Raw genomic sequence first — 17,007 nt, forward strand, 5'->3', positions numbered from 1 at the left:
GAGCTTTTTAAACACGAGTCCTAAAAATCAACACGTATCTTAAATGTCACATTTGCAAACATTTTATTCACAGGCACTTATTGCTTAGGTTCCCTCAAGACACACCGGTCACTGAAAAAGAGACTGGCCTTAGTTTAAAATTTCTGTAAAGCCACTCTGAATGGCAACTGACTACGAGAAGAACCCTAAATGGAACTCTTCGTCTTAGTGCAACTCCATGCACGAGCATTTCAGATTTGTACTTTCAGCTTCCTATAAATGATAACCACTGTAAGAGAAAAAGCAGTAAAGATAGTCCTCAAACTCCTATACTCCAAGATCCACCCTCAAAGAGTGGAAGGAACAGCAAAGTGGAAGGAACAAAGCACTGACGTCAATTACGAGATTAACCCCGGGCACAGGCAGCTGGAGGAAAGGCCTAAACATCAATATCCAAACCCGAGCTATCGGGATAACTAGGTAACAGACCGACTGCGAAGTTAGGGGCGGGGGGGAGGGGGGGGGCGGCTCTTCAAGTATTACACCCCCACCTTCCCATTTTTAGTCAATCCCCTTCGAGAGCCGAAGGTGGAAAATTTTTTTCCTTTTTTTTTTTTTTTGCAGAGGTGGGGGGGAGAGAGCGAGAGAGAGAGAGAGAGGGAGAGGGAGAAAAAGAGCGAGAGCGAGAGAGAGAGAGAGAGGGGGGGGGAGAGACGTGCGCAGGATCGCGAGAAGGAAAGCGAGAACTAGTTGGGTAATGATAGCCAGAAATCTAGGCCTATTTTCTCTACAAATAACTTGAAACTGAAGAGGATATTAAAAAATCACGAATCTGTCGCTAAATTTTCTGAGGGCTGGAATGGATTAAGAAACGAAAGCGGAAAAGAGAAACGGTGAAAAGATGGATTTCTGGAAATTTTTGTTAGGATGGTTAGCCTTATGTGTTTTGTTTTTTTTTTTTTTCCAGGCCGGGGGTGGGGGTGAAACGGAAAGAAGAAGGGCGAAGCCGGATCGAGCAGCCCCGGCCTGGAGGGTCTCCCGAGCCCCCAAGGCGGACCCAGTTCACCGTCTCCCCCACCCCCACCCGCACCCCGCGGCCAGGCCCGGCCCGGCCCGGCCCTCCGTCAGTCAGGGCCCCTCTCACCTCCAATCCCTGCTCCGCTAGGCCCAAACCATCTCCCAGCTGCGGCAGCGGCGGCGCCGGGCCTGCACCTTCACCGGACGCGCATTCGAGCCCGCCCGGGGGCGGCGACAGACTGCCAAGGACGAGGGGCTCCGGGCGGCGGCGGGGGTTCGGCAGGTCTGGAAAGGCGCAGGCGGGGGCGGCGGCGACGCGCCTCACACCGAACAGGCGGAGGTCCCGCCCCGCTCCATGACTGTCGGGCCCAGCCCGGGACGGCCGACTGAGGCGGCAGGGGCGGGCCGACGAAGACCTGGCACCGGGATCCCCGCCCCGTCCGCTGGCGGCGGCGGCGACGGCGGCTCGACTCCCGCAGCCAGGACGGTGACTGACGCAGCGGCCGTGCCACCCATGTGATCAGGGCCGGGCGGGGGCGAGGCGTCACGTGGCGACGCCGCGCCCCGCCCCGCCAGAAAAGCGGGGCCCTGCTGGGCCTGCGGTGACCGGAGGCGACACGGGGGCCGCGACGTGCGCGGCTGTGGGGGTCGAACGACCCCGGACAGGCGGAGCACCGGCCCCGGTGGCTTAGACCCGACCTCCTAGGCCCCGCGGCCGCACAGGGCAGGGCCGCAGGGCAGGACCCGGCCTGCAGATCCGCCACGCGCACACCCTTCTGTGCACGTAGCCGCTACCGGGGACGGGCCGAGCCGGGTCTACCGGTTCTGGGACTCAGGTGAGGGGCGGGGGGTCAGGTCGTGCGCCCCTGGCGAGGGTCTGGCGAACCCAAAGCCCCTTCGACCGACTTCCCGGTGCTGACATTGATGCCCGGAGTCCAGCGGCCCTCAGCAGGTCGGCGGAGAAAGGAAGTCTCCAGCGACTTACTGCAGGAGGATGCTTAGAACCACGCTTGAACTTCTTCCATGAAGCCTCTCCAGCCCTTTCTGTTCGTCATCCAAACATTTTCTGCCAGTAATACTGTTCTTCAGGATATCATTTTCAACGCTTTCCTTCATCTCTTAACATTCTGCCAGTCAGGGCAAACTATAATTTAATTGAGAGTAAAATAATAGTTATAGACCAGACAGGATTTTCAAAGGGTCTCATGGAACGCAGTTTGGTAACTGTTCAGAGACACTACCTCTGGTTCACCATTGGAAGAACACTTTATAATCTCCTGCCTCTTACTTGTTTTCTTTCTGTGCAGAAGCCTCAGGAAGCTGGGAGGAGCGTGAAGGGGGTGGGAGGTTACTTTCTACCAACTAATTTAGAAAAAAGCGTGTTAAAGATTGCTTTTGGTAAGGTGCAAGGTTTTTGAGGAGCTTTATGATAAACTCTTATAAGGAATGTGCATATGAAAATGTTTTTGTCAGCCCTTAACACTGGTAATTCAGCATCAATAAAAGTATAATTTTTCCTTTTTAAAATTCTTAACTGATCACCTATTATTTTTAAGCCTCACTCTTTATGTAGATATTATCTATGTATCTCTATAGATGAGGAAATTATTAGTGCAAAACTCGAAAAAGAACTGTGATGAAATAGACTGAAAAATAATTACTCCTCCCATCCCTGCCCTTTAACTATGGTAGTCCTGGAGGCAATCATTTGGCATTTTCTAGTGTATCCCTCCCAAGATATGTTATAAATAAACATGAAAATATAGTGATAACATACTTTTTACAGGAAAGATAATGTACTATATATACTGTTACGTTCCTTCCTTTTGTCACTTAAAATATCCTGGGTATCCTTCCATATGGATGTGGGGCCACAAGCCAACAAAGAATTCTTGAGAGGCTTTTGGTGCAGGAAGGTGCTTTTATTACAACCTGGGGTCAGAACCTGTGGGCAGAAAGAGCTGTACCTTTGCTGTATGAAGGCAGTGGCTACATGCTTAGTGCTCAAGGGGGAGGGGAGCTGCAGGGAGTATTAGATCATAAATGTCTTCCTTGAATTTCTACTCCTAAAACTAGTTTCAGAAGATTTCTCTGGTGCTTAACATTCACCTCAATATTAACTGTTGGTGAGATTTACAGGCACTCATGAGACGCTTTAAGAATGCAGGAGTCAGTGCATGTTTGATCCTTATGGAAACCATGTAAGCTATAGGTCAGCCTTCTGGGCTAAAGGTGAACATTTTTCTGCTTCTAGCCATCATCACTTATCACTACATGAAGAACTGCTTCATTCTTCCCAGCGGCAGTATTTCCATTGTATGCAAATATTTATTTAGTCAGTCCCCTATAAGTGGGCATTTAGGTTGTTGCCAAGCCAAAGCTATTACAAACTAGGCTGTAACTGATAACTAATTACCCCATACGATGGGCAACTAATACGTAAATCTTTACCCTGGAACCTTTAGATCAAAAGGTATTTTTATTTTTTTATTTTTTTAACATTTATTTATTTTTGAGACAGAGAGAGACAGAGCATGAACGGGGGAGGGGCAGAGAGAGAGGGAGACACAGAATCGGAAGCAGGCTCCAGGCTCTGAGCCATCAGCCCAGAGCCTGACGCGGGGCTCGAACTCACAGACCGCGAGATCATGACCTGAGCCGAAGTCGGACGCTCAACCGACTGAGCCACTCAGGTGCCCCCAAAAGGTATTTTTAACTTTGATAGATACTGTCAAATTGTCCTCTGCAGAAGTTGTGCCAATTTTATTTGCTTTCTTTCAAGTTTTGCCTTGGAAGATTTACAAGGCTATATTGGAAGGTAGTGGGGATGGAGAGAAGTAAAAGAAAGATTGTCATTTTACACAGTAATTAAAGAAGTATGAAGATGCAAATTGATATTTAATAAACTTTACAAGAAGTTTCCTTAACTTATTTTGGAATAAATGTCATTTGTCATTTAATCAGATGCATCCATTTTAACAAAGTGAATGTCTCTATTTTCATGTTCCAGAACAATGTAAGTTAATTGCATAGAATAAAGAAATAGTAGAAAATACTGACCATAAAGCTATAAGAGAAAAAAAAATGAAAGAAATGTATGATTGTTTTACTTTATTTTATTTTTAGTTTCGAGAGAGACTGAGTGTGAGTGGGGGAGGGGCAGAGAGCAAGGGAGACACAGATCTGAAGCAGGGTCCAGGTTCTGAGCTGTCAGCATAGAGCCTGACACAGGGATTGAACTCACTAGCTGTGAGATCATGACCTGAGCCAAAGTCAGATGCTTAACCTACTGAGCCACCCAGGCACCCCAGAAATGTATGATTGTTTTATTAACATGCAAGATTTCAACAAAGTATTCAACATATATTGTTCAGTAGCAATTCTGAGTAGATTTCTGTGTTTTATAATTCACAAACAAGAAAATGCAAGGGTGTCTGGGTGGCTCAGTCACTTGAACTTTCAACTTCAGCTCAGGTTATGATCTCACATTTGTGGCTTTGAGTCCCATGTCGGACTCTTGCTGACAGCTCAGAGCCTGGAGCCTGTTTAGGATTCTGGTCTCCCTCTCTCTCTGCCCCTCCCCTGCTCACACTCCCTCTCTGTCTCTCAACAAATAAAATAAAAAACATTAAAAAAATTTAAAAAAGAAAATGCATATTTTTTAATGTGTACAATTGTATAAACTACCACTACAATCAGGACATAGAACATTTCCATTACACCAAAACATTCTCTTGTTCTCCTTTATAATGAACCCCTCACCTCAACCTGGGTTCCTGGCAACCACTCATATGCTTTCTTGTCTCTAAAATTTTACCTTTTCCAGAATATGACATAAATGGAACCATACAGTATGTAGCCTTTTAAGTCTGGCTTCTTTCACTTAGCATAATGCCTTTGAGATTCACCATTGTTGTTGCATGTGTTAGTAATTTATTCCCATTTATTGCTAAGTAGTAGTCTATTATATGGATATAACCTAGTTTGCTTAACCATGCATGAGTTGGACATTTGAGTTTCCATTTTTTAATGATAATGAATAAAGCTGATGTAAACATCCATGTGCAAGATTTCATTCAGACTTTAAAACGTACCCTTTTAATTAATGTGTTTTTTAAAAAAATTTTATTTTTAAGTACTCTCTACACCAAATGTGGAGCTCGAACTCACAACCCCCAAATTAAGAGTCACATGCTCTACTAACTGAGCCAGCCAGGCATCCCTAAAATTATTTTCTTTCTTTTTTTTTTTCAACGTTTATTTATTTTTGGGACAGAGAGAGACAGAGCATGAACGGGGGAGGGGCAGAGAGGGAGGGAGGCACAGAATCGGAAACAGGCTCCAGGCTCTGAGCCATCAGCCCAGAGCCCGACGCGGGGCTCGAACTCACGGACCGCGAGATCGCGACCTGGCTGAAGTCGGACGCCCAACCGACTGCGCCACCCAGGCGCCCCCCTAAAATTATTTTCCGAAAGTCACATCTATGTATAGGAAATACCAAGTCACAATTTCATCTACACAAATATTATTCCATATTATTTTAGAAACTCGTAATGTATTCATTATGTATCAAACATGTAACGTATACGTTACATATATGTAACACCTACATATATTAGGTACTATTCTAGGCACATGGATAAAACAATTGTTAAATGCTCTTCCCCCAAAATACCACCCAAACAATGTGATGATAAGGCAAAGCTGAGTTTATCATTTACTGGTAAGAGAGACCAGTACCCCAACAGTCTCAGTAACATTCAGTAACATTCCGAGCAGGGAAGTTGCGATATTTATCAGTTTGGGGGGCTTTTCAGTTCAGAGGCTTGATTAGAGTTTGGTGAGAATCATGATCTAATAGGTTAGGATTAGTGGACACAGCAAAGATTTTTAAGAGTCTTGGAGAGTATATTAATTATTGCTGCCATAACAAACAACCACAAACTTAGGGACTTAAAGTAACACAAATTTATCATCTTATAATTTTGTAAGTCAGAAGTCTGATACAGGTCTTGTTGGGTTAGGACCAAGGTATTGGCAAGACTGCTTCTTTTTGTAGGCTCTAGGAGGTGATCCCTTTCTTTGCCTTTTCCAACCTTTAGAGAATGTCCACACCCTTTGGCTTGTGCCCCTGTTCACCTTCAAATTGCTTCAAAGTCAGCAATTGCTGGTTGAGTACTTTCCTAAATCACATCACTCTTCCTATTCTGTATCCCTTTTCTATTTTGAGAACGCCTGTGATTGCTGTGGGCCAACTCAGATAATCCAGAATCATCTCCCTATTTTAAGGTCAACTGAATTAGCAATTTAATTCTATCTGACCCTACTTCCCTTTGTCATTTAACATGGTATATTCAAAGATTCCAGGGATTCGTACATGAACATCTTCTGAGGGCCACTATTTGGCTTACCACACAGTATAGGCCATCATCTAAAGTCATCTACTGCAAAAATAGAAAAGATTCAGTACTATGAGAAAAAAAAAAGTTAGAAAATAAGGTCATCTACTGAAAACTTGAGCAATTTTGTGTTCATTTAAAAGGGATTTTGAGAAGTTCCTGAAATGAACAATAAAGCTTCTTGCAATTATTCTCTTTCTGGTTAAAATGTGGGGCGCCTGGGTGGCGCAGTCGGTTAAGCGTCCGACTTCGGCCAGGTCACGATCTTGCGGTCCGTGAGTTCGAGCCCCGCGTCGGGCTCTGGGCTGATGGCTCAGAGCCTGGAGCCTGTTTCCGATTCTGTGTCTCCCTCTCTCTCTGTCCCTCCCCCGTTCATACTCTGTCTCTCTCTGTCCCAAAAATAAATAAACGTTGAAAAAAAAATTTTTTTTTAAATGTTCCTGAATCGTAGTTATGTTGAAGATGACTTCACCTCAGATCATGATCTCGTGGTCAGTGGGTTCGAGCCCCGCATCGGGCTCTGTGCTGACAGCTCAGAGCCTGGAGCCTGCTTTGGATCCTGTGTGTGTGTCTCTCTCTCTCTGCTCCTCCCCCACTCGCGCTCTGTCTCTCTCTCTCTCAAAAATGAATAAGCGTTAAAAAATTTTTTTTAAATGGTAGAGGTGAGGGGAGATGGGCGAGGTACCAACAACAATATCTGGTTCGATAATTACATACTATGTGGTAGGCACAATGCTAAATACTTTGGGTGTGCTATTTAATCTTCTGGAGCTTTTTCTTTCTGTCTTGTCCACTACTACCATGCACTGAAACCACTCACCAAGAACATCAACAGTGCCCACACTGCCAGATTCAAAAGTTGAATCTTTGCCTTTACCTTAGTAGCATTTAACACAGATGACCATTCTCTCTGGTTTGAAACATTTTCTTCTCTTATATTTTAAGATGCCCCACTCGCAGAATTTCCCACTTACCCCCCTGGCTGCTGCTTTTCAGGCTCATTTGCAAGAGATCCTTTACCTTTTCCTGACTTCTAAGCAGAAGTACCCTAAGACTTGATCTAAGCTCCTTCTTTCCTCTCTGGAGTTGGCAAGCTTTTTCTATAAAGGTGAGATAGTTGATAGTTTAGGCTTTGCAGGCCAAGTGGCAAAATCAAGGATCTTATGTAAGTATATAACAATAGACTTAATTTTTTCCATAAATGTTTTTGATGAAGTTCAAAGTATAGTAATTGAGCAAGGTTTGTAATTCAAGTCTACTGATGAGAATAATAATTTTTTGCTAGGGAGTGAGGATAACATTTCTCTTGATTAGGATTCAAAGTTAGAGTTTCCTATCATCAAAAGTGCTTTCAGGAGTGTCAGGCTGGCTCAATCAGTACAGTATGTGAATCTTGATCCTGGGGTCTCGAGTTCAAGCCCCATGGTGGGTGTGGAACTTACATTTAAAAAAAGTATGTTCTGGGGCGCCTGGGTGGCGCAGTCGGTTAAGCGTCCGACTTCAGCCAGGTCACGATCTCGCGGTCCGTGAGTTCGAGCCCCGCGTCAGGCTCTGGGCTGATGGCTCAGAGCCTGGAGCCTGTTTCCGATTCTGTGTCTCCCTCTCTCTCTGCCCCTCCCCTGTTCATGCTCTGTCTTTCTCTGTCCCAAAAATAAATAAACGTTGAAAAAAAAATTAAAAAAAAAAAAAAAAAAGTATGTTTAGGGGCACCTGGGTGGCTCAGTCAGTTAAGTGACCAACTTTAGCTCAGGTCATAATCATACGGTTCATGAGTTCAAGCCCCACATTGCGCTCTGTGCTGACAGTGCAAAGCCTGCTTGGTATTCTCTCTCTCTCTCTCTCTCTCTCACTGCCCCTCCCAACTCACATTCAAACACTCTCTCTCTTTCAAAATAAACTTTTTAAAAAAGTGCTTTCAAATATTCTTCTGCTAATACTGATCTGTAACGAAGTTTTATCTATTTCACTTTTGAAAATGTCTTTTCACACGGACAGGTACTGCTAAATGCTGATATCGATCTGTTGGCATGTGATATTAACAAGAGTATTCATTTCTTGGAAAAAATGTATAGATTTTTACTAGGTTCTTCTCTTGATTTATGCCTTAGAATATATCATTACGTTGAGAAGCAATCAGCTCTAATTGAAGATTGAATAGGAGAGTCTCAATCGTAGGGTTAAGTGGATTTTGAAACATGAAAATTTCCTTTACATCTGAAGTCCAGAAAACACTGTAGGGAATGCAGTTTGAGCTCAGAAAAGATATATGCGGCAAACGTGTGTGCTAATGCACATTTTACTTCTCCTTGTAACTTCTGACAGCACAGGAAGTGTATGAAGCAATTTGACATTACTTGTATCCCAAAAAAGTTACTGTTGCTGAAATAACTTTACTATGGAAGAAGTTTCACATATCAACAATTTACTTTGTGATTTTAGGTTGAACTCATTAAGAAGCATTGCTGAGTCTTCAGTAAAAGCTAATTCCCAAACTATTTTGTGTTCAACGGTGGTCGAGGGCAGTTCTCATTCATGAAAACTTGCAACTCACAACATTATTCACAATCGCCAAAAGGTGGAAGCAACCCAAGTGTCCGTTGATGAATGAATGGATAAGCAAGATGTGGTATGTTTGAACAACAGGATATTATTCAACCTTAAAAAGGAAGAAAACTCTGACACATGCTATAACATGGATGAACCTTGAGGATGTTATGCTAAATGAAATAAGCCAATCACAAAAAAGACAAGTATTGTATCATTCCACTTATGTGAGTACCAAGAGTAGTTAAAGTCATAGAGACAGAAAGTAGAATGGTGGTTGCCAGGGGCTGGGGTGGGGGGTGGGGAGAATGAGGATTTTTTGTTTAATGGGTATAGAGTTTCAGTTTTGCAAGATAAAATGAGGTTTGCAGAGGGATACTGGTGATGGTGGTAATGGTTGCACAACAGTGGGCATATACTTAACACCACTGAAATGTGCAGTTAAAAATGGTTAAGATGTTAAATTTTTTTACCTTTTTTATTTTAGAGAGAGAGTGTATGAACTGGGAAGAGGGGCAAAGGAAGAGAGGGAGAGAATCTTAGGCAGGCCCCATGCTCAGTAGGGAACCTGACATGGGACTCGATCCCACACCCCTGGGATCATGACCTGAGCTGAAACCAAGAGTCGGACACTCAACTGACTGAGCCACCCAGGCGCCTCAATATGTTAAACTTTATGTTTTATTATCTTTTTTTTTTTTCAAAAAATTTTTTTTTTCAACGTTTATTTATTTTTTGGACAGAGAGAGACAGAGCATGAACGGGGGAGGGGCAGAGAGAGAGGGAGACACAGAATCGGAAGCAGGCTCCAGGCTCTGAGCCATCAGCCCAGAGCCCGACGCGGGGCTCGAACTCACGGATCGCGAGATCGTGACCTGGCTGAAGTCGGACGCTTAACCGACTGCGCCACCCAGGCGCCCCTATGTTTTATTATCTTAACATCAATTACAGAAAAATTCCATCTGTGTCCTGAGCTCAAGCAATCACAATAACACTTTACCACTACTAAGCCATCAACTTGCTGTGTCGTAGCAGCAGGTCAGGTTATGCAGGTTTATTTCCAAAAAAAAAAAAAAAAAAAAAAAAAAAAAAAATCCTGGAATTTATGATGCTTAAGTGCAGAAGAGCAAATAAAGATCACTGTTGACACTGTTTATTCAATAACACATGATAAATTCAAATATTTGCCACAAGGCTTTAGACACCTTACATTTTCAAAAGGTTTGTAAATCTATTCAACTGAGATTTTTCTGCTTCTCATATATTGGTACTAATAACTGTAACACATCTTATCCAACTCATCTTCAGGTTATACTCCTGGCTTCAGGGCTTCAGGTCCAACTCTTGGCTTCAGCTCAGGTCATATTGTCACGGTTCGTGAGTTCAAGCCCTGAGTTGGGATTCTCTTTCTCTTCCTCTCTCTCTGCCCCTCCCCCACTCGTTCTCTCTCAAAATAAAAAAATAAACTTAAGACAAAACAAAACACAAATTAAAAAAATAGCCTTTTCAACAAAGGCTGCTGGGACAACTGCATTTCCTTCTACAAAAGAATGAATTTGGACCCCTACTTCACACCATATACAAAAATTAGCTCAAAATGAATCAGACCTAATTGTAAGAGCTAAAACTATGAAACATGAGCTTAAAATTTTAAGACTTGGATTAGGTAATGGCTTATTAGATGTGTGGTATTGTGGTTTATAATTTAAATGTATTAATATGTGAATGACCAAAATGCATTTCCTATATATATAGTTATATAGCCACAGCTCTGGTTCACAGTTTCCAAAACCCTTAGCATTCCCTAAGTGTTGAGAGTGATAAAGGTGTCTTTTGTTTATTAATGAGGTAACTTTTGGACTTCACTGAAGGATGGAGGCTGATTGCCAGGAGGACCAACTGTGTGATTTAGAAGGTTGAAACTGTCAGCCCCACCCCCCAACCACTCACTCAGCCAATCAGCCAATGGCCAATGACTTAATCAATCATGACTATGCAATGAAGGCCCCATAACAACCTCAAAGGACTGTTTCTGAGAGCTTCTGGGTTGGATATTGGGGAGAGTGGCATACCAGAAGAAGGCATGGAAGCTCTATGCCCTTTGCCCATACCTTACCCTATGTATCTCTTCATCTGGATGTTGATTCATATCATTTATAATATCCTTTAATAAACTGGTGAAAGTAACTGTATCCCTGAGTTCTGTGAGCAGCTTTAGCATATTAATTTTTTTAATTATTTAAATGTTTATTTATTTTTGAGAGAGAGAGACAGAGTGTGAACGGGGGAGGGGCAGAGAGAGGGAGACAGAATCTGAAGCAGGATCCAGGCTCTGAGCTGTCAGCACAGAGCCCGATGTGGGGCTTGAACTCATGAACCGCAAGATTATGCATGACCTGAGTTGAAGTCAGGCGCTTAACTGACTGAGCCACCAAGCTGCCCCAAGCGGCTCTAGCATATTAAAAGAATCTAAGGAGGAGATGGTTTGGAACCTCCGCAATCTATAGCTGGTTGGTCAGAAGCACAAGTAACAGCCTAAGGCGTGTGTCTGGCATCTGAAGTGAGGGACAGAGGGCAGTCTTGTAAGACTGAGCCCTTAATGAGCAGAATCTGATGCAATCTCAGGGTAGATAGTGTTAGAATTCAGTTGAAGTCTCAGACATCCACCAGATACCCAAGAATTGCTTAGTGTTTGGTGTGGGGAACCCCTCCCAGGTTGGAATTGGGTCCAGGAGCCTTAAAACAATATGACACCCAAAAGACAAGCAATGAAAGAAAAATAAATAAACTAGACTTCATCAAAATTAAAAACTTCTTTGCTTCAAAGAACAGCATCAAGAAAGTGAGAATAGACAAATGCTCAGGTTTTAAAAAATGGGCAGAAGACCTGAATGAACATTTCTTTAAAGACGATATACAAATGGTCAATAAGCACGTGAGATAATACCCGACATCATTAGCCATTCAGGAAATGCAAATCAAAACCACAATGTGATACTGCTTCATACTCACGAGGATGATTATAATCAAAGTGACAGATAATTACAAGTGTTGGTAAAATGTAGAGAAATTAGAACATTTGCAGATTGCTGTTGGGATTGTAAGATGGTACAGCTGCTTTGGAAAACAGTCTGTTGGTTTCTCAAAACATTAAGCATAAAGTTACCATATGACCCAGAAATTCCATTCCTTGGTATATACTCAAGAGAATTCAAAACATATATCCACACAAAAACTTGTACACAATGTTCATAGCAACAGTATTCATAATAGTCACAAGGTAGAAAACAATCCAAATGTCCAACTGATGAATGGATAAACAATTGTGGTATGTCCATACAATAGAATATCATTTGGCAATTAAAAACTGAAATACTGATACATGCTACACTATAGATGAAATTTGAAAACATTGTGCTAAGTGAAAGAAGTGAGCCATAAAACAATATGTGATGTAGTTCCATTTTTTTTTTTTATTTAAAAAATTTTTTTCAACGTTTATTTATTTTTGGGACAGAGAGACAGAGCATGAACGGGGGAGGGGCAGAGAGAGAGGGAGACACAGAATCGGAAACAGGCTCCAGGCTCTGAGCCATCAGCCCAGAGCCCGACGCGGGGCTCGAACTCACGGACCGCGAGATCGTGACCTGGCTGAAGTCGGAAGCCTAACCGACTGCGCCACCCAGGCGCCCCGATGTAGTTCCATTTATATGAAATGCCTGCAACAGACAAATCTAGAGAGGAAACAAGATTAGAAAGGTTACCAACTACTGGGTGGTTAGGAGGGAGATGAATAAAACTGCTCATAGGGACAGGGCTTCTTTTGGGGATGATAAAAAATATTTAGAAATTTATTCTGATGATGGTGTACAACTCTGAACTATACACTGTAAACAGGTAAATGTTATGGTATGATAATTGTGACTAGAGAAGCCATTATGAAAAAAAGAGAGTCCAGGAAATCCAGTTGATATCACTTACTTTGCTTCTTAATTGATTATTGATGTTGTTCTCACTGTCTTCAAATCTGAGCAACCGTTCAAACAGAAAGGCTAATACTCTCAAACGGTTTTGTTTTCTCTGGATATATTTCTTTGACTGCTGCAATCAAATGTGATTTAATGAACTTGCCCGCAGTAAATGGCTTTCTTTGCTTGGATAACAAATGAGTCACTTAGAAACTTACTTGGGTTATAGCCTCCTTTTCATTTTTTATTTTTGTGAAGAAATTCAGCTGTAATGAGATAGCCCACTTACAATTTTCTATGTCTTTTATGATCTAGTCTCAGAAGCCACATCAATTTCTGCAATATTCTATTGGTTGCACAAGTCAGCCCAATTCAGTCTGGGAATAGACGTACCAGGACATGAATACCACAAGTCAGGAGTCATGGGGGGCCATTTTAGAAGCTGCCTACCACAATGCCCTTTTAAGAAAAGTGAATTAGGGGCGCCTGGGTGGCGCAGTCGGTTAAGCGTCCGACTTCAGCCAGGTCACGATCTCACGGTCCGTGATTTCGAGCCCCGCGTCAGGCTCTGGGCTGATGGCTCAGAACCTGGAGCCTGTTTCCGATTCTGTGTCTCCCTCTTGGTTCATGCTCTGTCTCTCTCTGTCCCAAAAATAAATAAACGTTGAAAAAAAAATTTTTAAAAAAGAAAAGTGAATTAAAAAAAAAACACAGGTGTAAACATTACTTTTTTCATTTTGTAAAACATTTTTTAAATGTTATCTCTTACAAGAAACTGATGTCTTTTTTTTAATGTTTATTTATTTTTGAGAGACAGAGTGTGAGTGAGCGTGCGTGGGGGAGGGGCAGAGAGAGAGGGAGACAGAGGATCCCAAGCAGGCTCTGCATTGAAAGGGAGAGCCTGACGCAAGGTTGGAACTCACAAGCCATGAGCCCTGCATTCGTGATCTGAGCCAAAGTCAGATGCTTAAGCAACTGAGCCACCCAGGCAGCCCAAAGATTTTTTTTTTTTTCTTGAGAGAGAAAGAGAGAGAGGGAGGGGCAGAGAGAGAGGGAGACAGAGAATCCCAGGCAGGCTCCACACTGTCAGCGCAGAGCCAGATGCGAGGCTCTAACTCACGAACCCTGAGCTCATGACCTAAGCTGAACTCAAGAGTCAGATGCTGATTTCACTAACTGAGCCACTCAGGCACCCCTAAAACATTTTTTGGTGCAATAATTCTAATGCAAACATTATGAAAAATAGTACAAATTTGCTCATGGCTCAGTCTCTATATGCCCATCACTCCCACCTCCACCCCAGAAATGAGTCCAAGTATACTATTAAGGTGAATGAAAACATTAACAATCTTATTTATCATTCATTTATTCATTCTTTCAACAATTATCTACTGAGTGCTTATCATATACCAGACAGCATCATAAGCATTCTGGATTGCAGAGGCAGGAGTGAACAAAAGAGTCCTTATCATCACGGGGCTTCTATTTTAGTGAAGACACAGACACACAAATACATGCATATGACCAACTTTCAGGTATAAATACAAAGAGGAAAAAGGGAAAAGGGATAGCATGAAAACAGGTACTTTTTTTAGCTAGGTTGACTAGGAAAACCTCTCGTAAGAAATGAACACTGAGCAAAAACTTAAATGTGGTCTTTTAATAAACATTTCCTTTGGGGCACCTGGGTGGATCAGTTGGTTAAGCTTCCGACTTTAGCTCAGGTGATGATCTCACAGTTTGTGAGTTTGAGGCCCATGTCGGGCTCTGTGCTGACAGCTCAGGGCCTGGAGCCTGCTTGAGATTCTGTGTCTCCCTCTCTCTCTCTGCCCCTCCCCCACTCACACTCTGTGTCTCTCTCTCTCAAAAATAAATAAACATTAAAAATTTTTAAAAAATGTTTACTTTAAAACATATAAATATTAGGGTTTTCAAATTATTATTTCATAACAAATGGCTGAAAACTTAGTGGCTTAGGGGCCCGTGGGTGTCTCAGTCAGTTGAGCATCCACTTCAGCTCAGGTCATGACCCTGCAGTTCATGGGTTTGAGCCCTCCGTCAGGCTCTGTGCTGACAGCTCAGAGCCTGAAGCCTGCTTTGGATTCTGTGTCTCCTTCTCTCTCTGTCCCTCCCCGGCTTGTACTCTGTCTCTCTCTCTCTCTTTCTCTCTCAACAGTAAATAAACATTGAGAAATAAACCTAATGGCTTAGAACAACAGTAACTATTTATCAACTCTCACAATTTCTGTGGGTCAGGAATGCAGGTGTGGCTTTGGTAGGTGGTTCTGGCTTAGGGGGCCTCTTGAAAGGTGGTAATCAATCATTTGAAGACTTAACTAGGGTTGGAGGATCAGAGGTGACTGGTAGGTTACTGCCACTTGTTGATTGGAGGACTGTTCCTCTCCACTGGGGTCTCTCTACAAGGCTGCTTGAGTACCCTCATGCCATGGACTGAGAGTTTCAAGAGACAAGGCAGAAGATGTAGTACCTTTTATGACCTAGCCTCTGAAATCACACACTGTCACTTTTGTATTATTCTACTGGTTACTTAGATCAGCCCTGATTCAGTGTAGGAAGGGACTATACAAGGGCATAAATAACAGGAAATGAGGATCATTGGGAACCATCTTAAAGGCTGGTTATACCAGTCCAAACCATAATTTTCATCAGATGTTTGTAGTGATTTTCAGCAGTTTACACAGGGGGGAAAACCCACTAATGAACAACAAAATCTAATTTTTTTATATTGGTTCAATTTCATTTTCAGTTTTTAAAAAATTTTTACATGTTTATTTGTTACTTTTAAGAGACAGAGAGAGAGAGAGAGAGCCAGCAGGGGAAGGGCAGAGAGAGAGGGAGATACAGAATCCAAAGCAGGTTGCAGGCTCTGAGCTGTCCGCACAGAGCCCGATGCAGGGCTCGAACCCACAAACCACGAGATCATGACCAGAGCCGATGTCTATGCTCAGCTGACTGAGTCACCCAGGCGCCCCTCATTTTCAGTTTTTACATACATAAACTTTGTACCTTCACATTTATAGAAGACTCCACCCAATAGTAGAATACATATTCTTTTCAGAATGCACTCAGAACATCCACAAAGTTATATTTGCCAAGGTAGTCTATATTCCAGATCATAAAAGAAGTCCCAATAAGGGTAAAATGATTCAAGTCATGTTAGGTATATTCAAACAATACCTGACCAGGGGTGCCTGGGAGGCTCAGTCGGTTAATCGTCCAACTTCAGCTCAGGTCATGATCTCACAGTTTGTGGGTTTGAACCCACCTCAGGCTCTGTGCTGACAGCTCAGAGCCTGGAGCCTGCTTCAGATTCGGCATCTCTCTCTCTCTCTCTACCCCTCCCCTGCTCACACTCTGTCTCTGTCTCTCAAAAATAAATAAACATAAAAAATTTTTTAAAGAAGAAATTTTCAACCAACTGAGCACCCAGGTGTCCCTCTTTTTATAGTTTCTTTTTTTAAGTTTATTTATCTATTTTTGAGAGAGAGAGAGAGAGAGAGAGAGAGAGAGAGAATGTGCGCAGGGAAGGGGCGGAGAGAGAGGGGGACAGAGGATCCAAAGCGGGCTCTATACTGACAGCAGAGAGCCTGATGTAGGGCCTGATGTGGGGCTTGAACCCACGATCCTCGAGATCATGACCTGAGCTGAAGTCGGAAGCTTCATTGACTGAGCCACCCAGGTCCTCCTTCTAGTTATTTTTGTTCTAGTTTCTTTCTTTCTTTCTTTTTGAGAGAGAGAGAGAGAGAGCGGGAGTGAGCGAGGGGTAGAGAGAGAGAGAGAGAGAGAGAATCCCATGAAGGCTCTGCACTGTCAGTTCAGAGCCTGAAGCAGGGCTCAAACTCACCTGAAGCGGGGCTCAAACTCACCCCATTTGGTGCCCGAACTCACAAACCAACAGTGAGCTCATGACCTGAGCTGAAGTCGGGTGCTTAACCTACAGAGCCACCCAGGTGCCCCCCTGCTGGTTTTTTAAGGTGCAAGCTGAACTCATTCATTTAGGAACTTTCTTTTTTTTCTAATGTTTAGTGCTATAAATTTCCCCTTAGTGCTGTTTTAGAGGCATCTCACAAATACCAGTA

General features: G+C 43.0%; 1 protein-coding gene and 1 long non-coding RNA gene across 2 annotated transcripts in view; one reads left to right on the forward strand and one right to left on the reverse strand.

The window, feature by feature from the left end:
- The window catches only part of AFF4 (AF4/FMR2 family member 4), a 96,826-nt gene extending 95,595 nt beyond the window's left edge, over positions 1 to 1,231 (reverse strand). Inside the window, exon 1 of the mRNA XM_045488773.1 lies at positions 1,124 to 1,231. The gene's annotated coding sequence lies outside the window, so the exon portion shown is untranslated. The remainder of the gene's footprint in view (positions 1 to 1,123) is intronic.
- Positions 265 to 3,927, forward strand: LOC123603707. Its single transcript, XR_006714976.1, has 3 exons — positions 265 to 459; positions 947 to 3,469; positions 3,703 to 3,927. It is a non-coding gene; the product is annotated as an uncharacterized LOC123603707 (long non-coding RNA).
- The last annotated feature ends 13,080 nt before the right edge of the window (positions 3,928 to 17,007 follow it).

This window comes from Leopardus geoffroyi, chromosome A1 (assembly GCF_018350155.1).
Source record: "Leopardus geoffroyi isolate Oge1 chromosome A1, O.geoffroyi_Oge1_pat1.0, whole genome shotgun sequence".
Taxonomy (NCBI): domain Eukaryota; kingdom Metazoa; phylum Chordata; class Mammalia; order Carnivora; family Felidae; genus Leopardus; species Leopardus geoffroyi.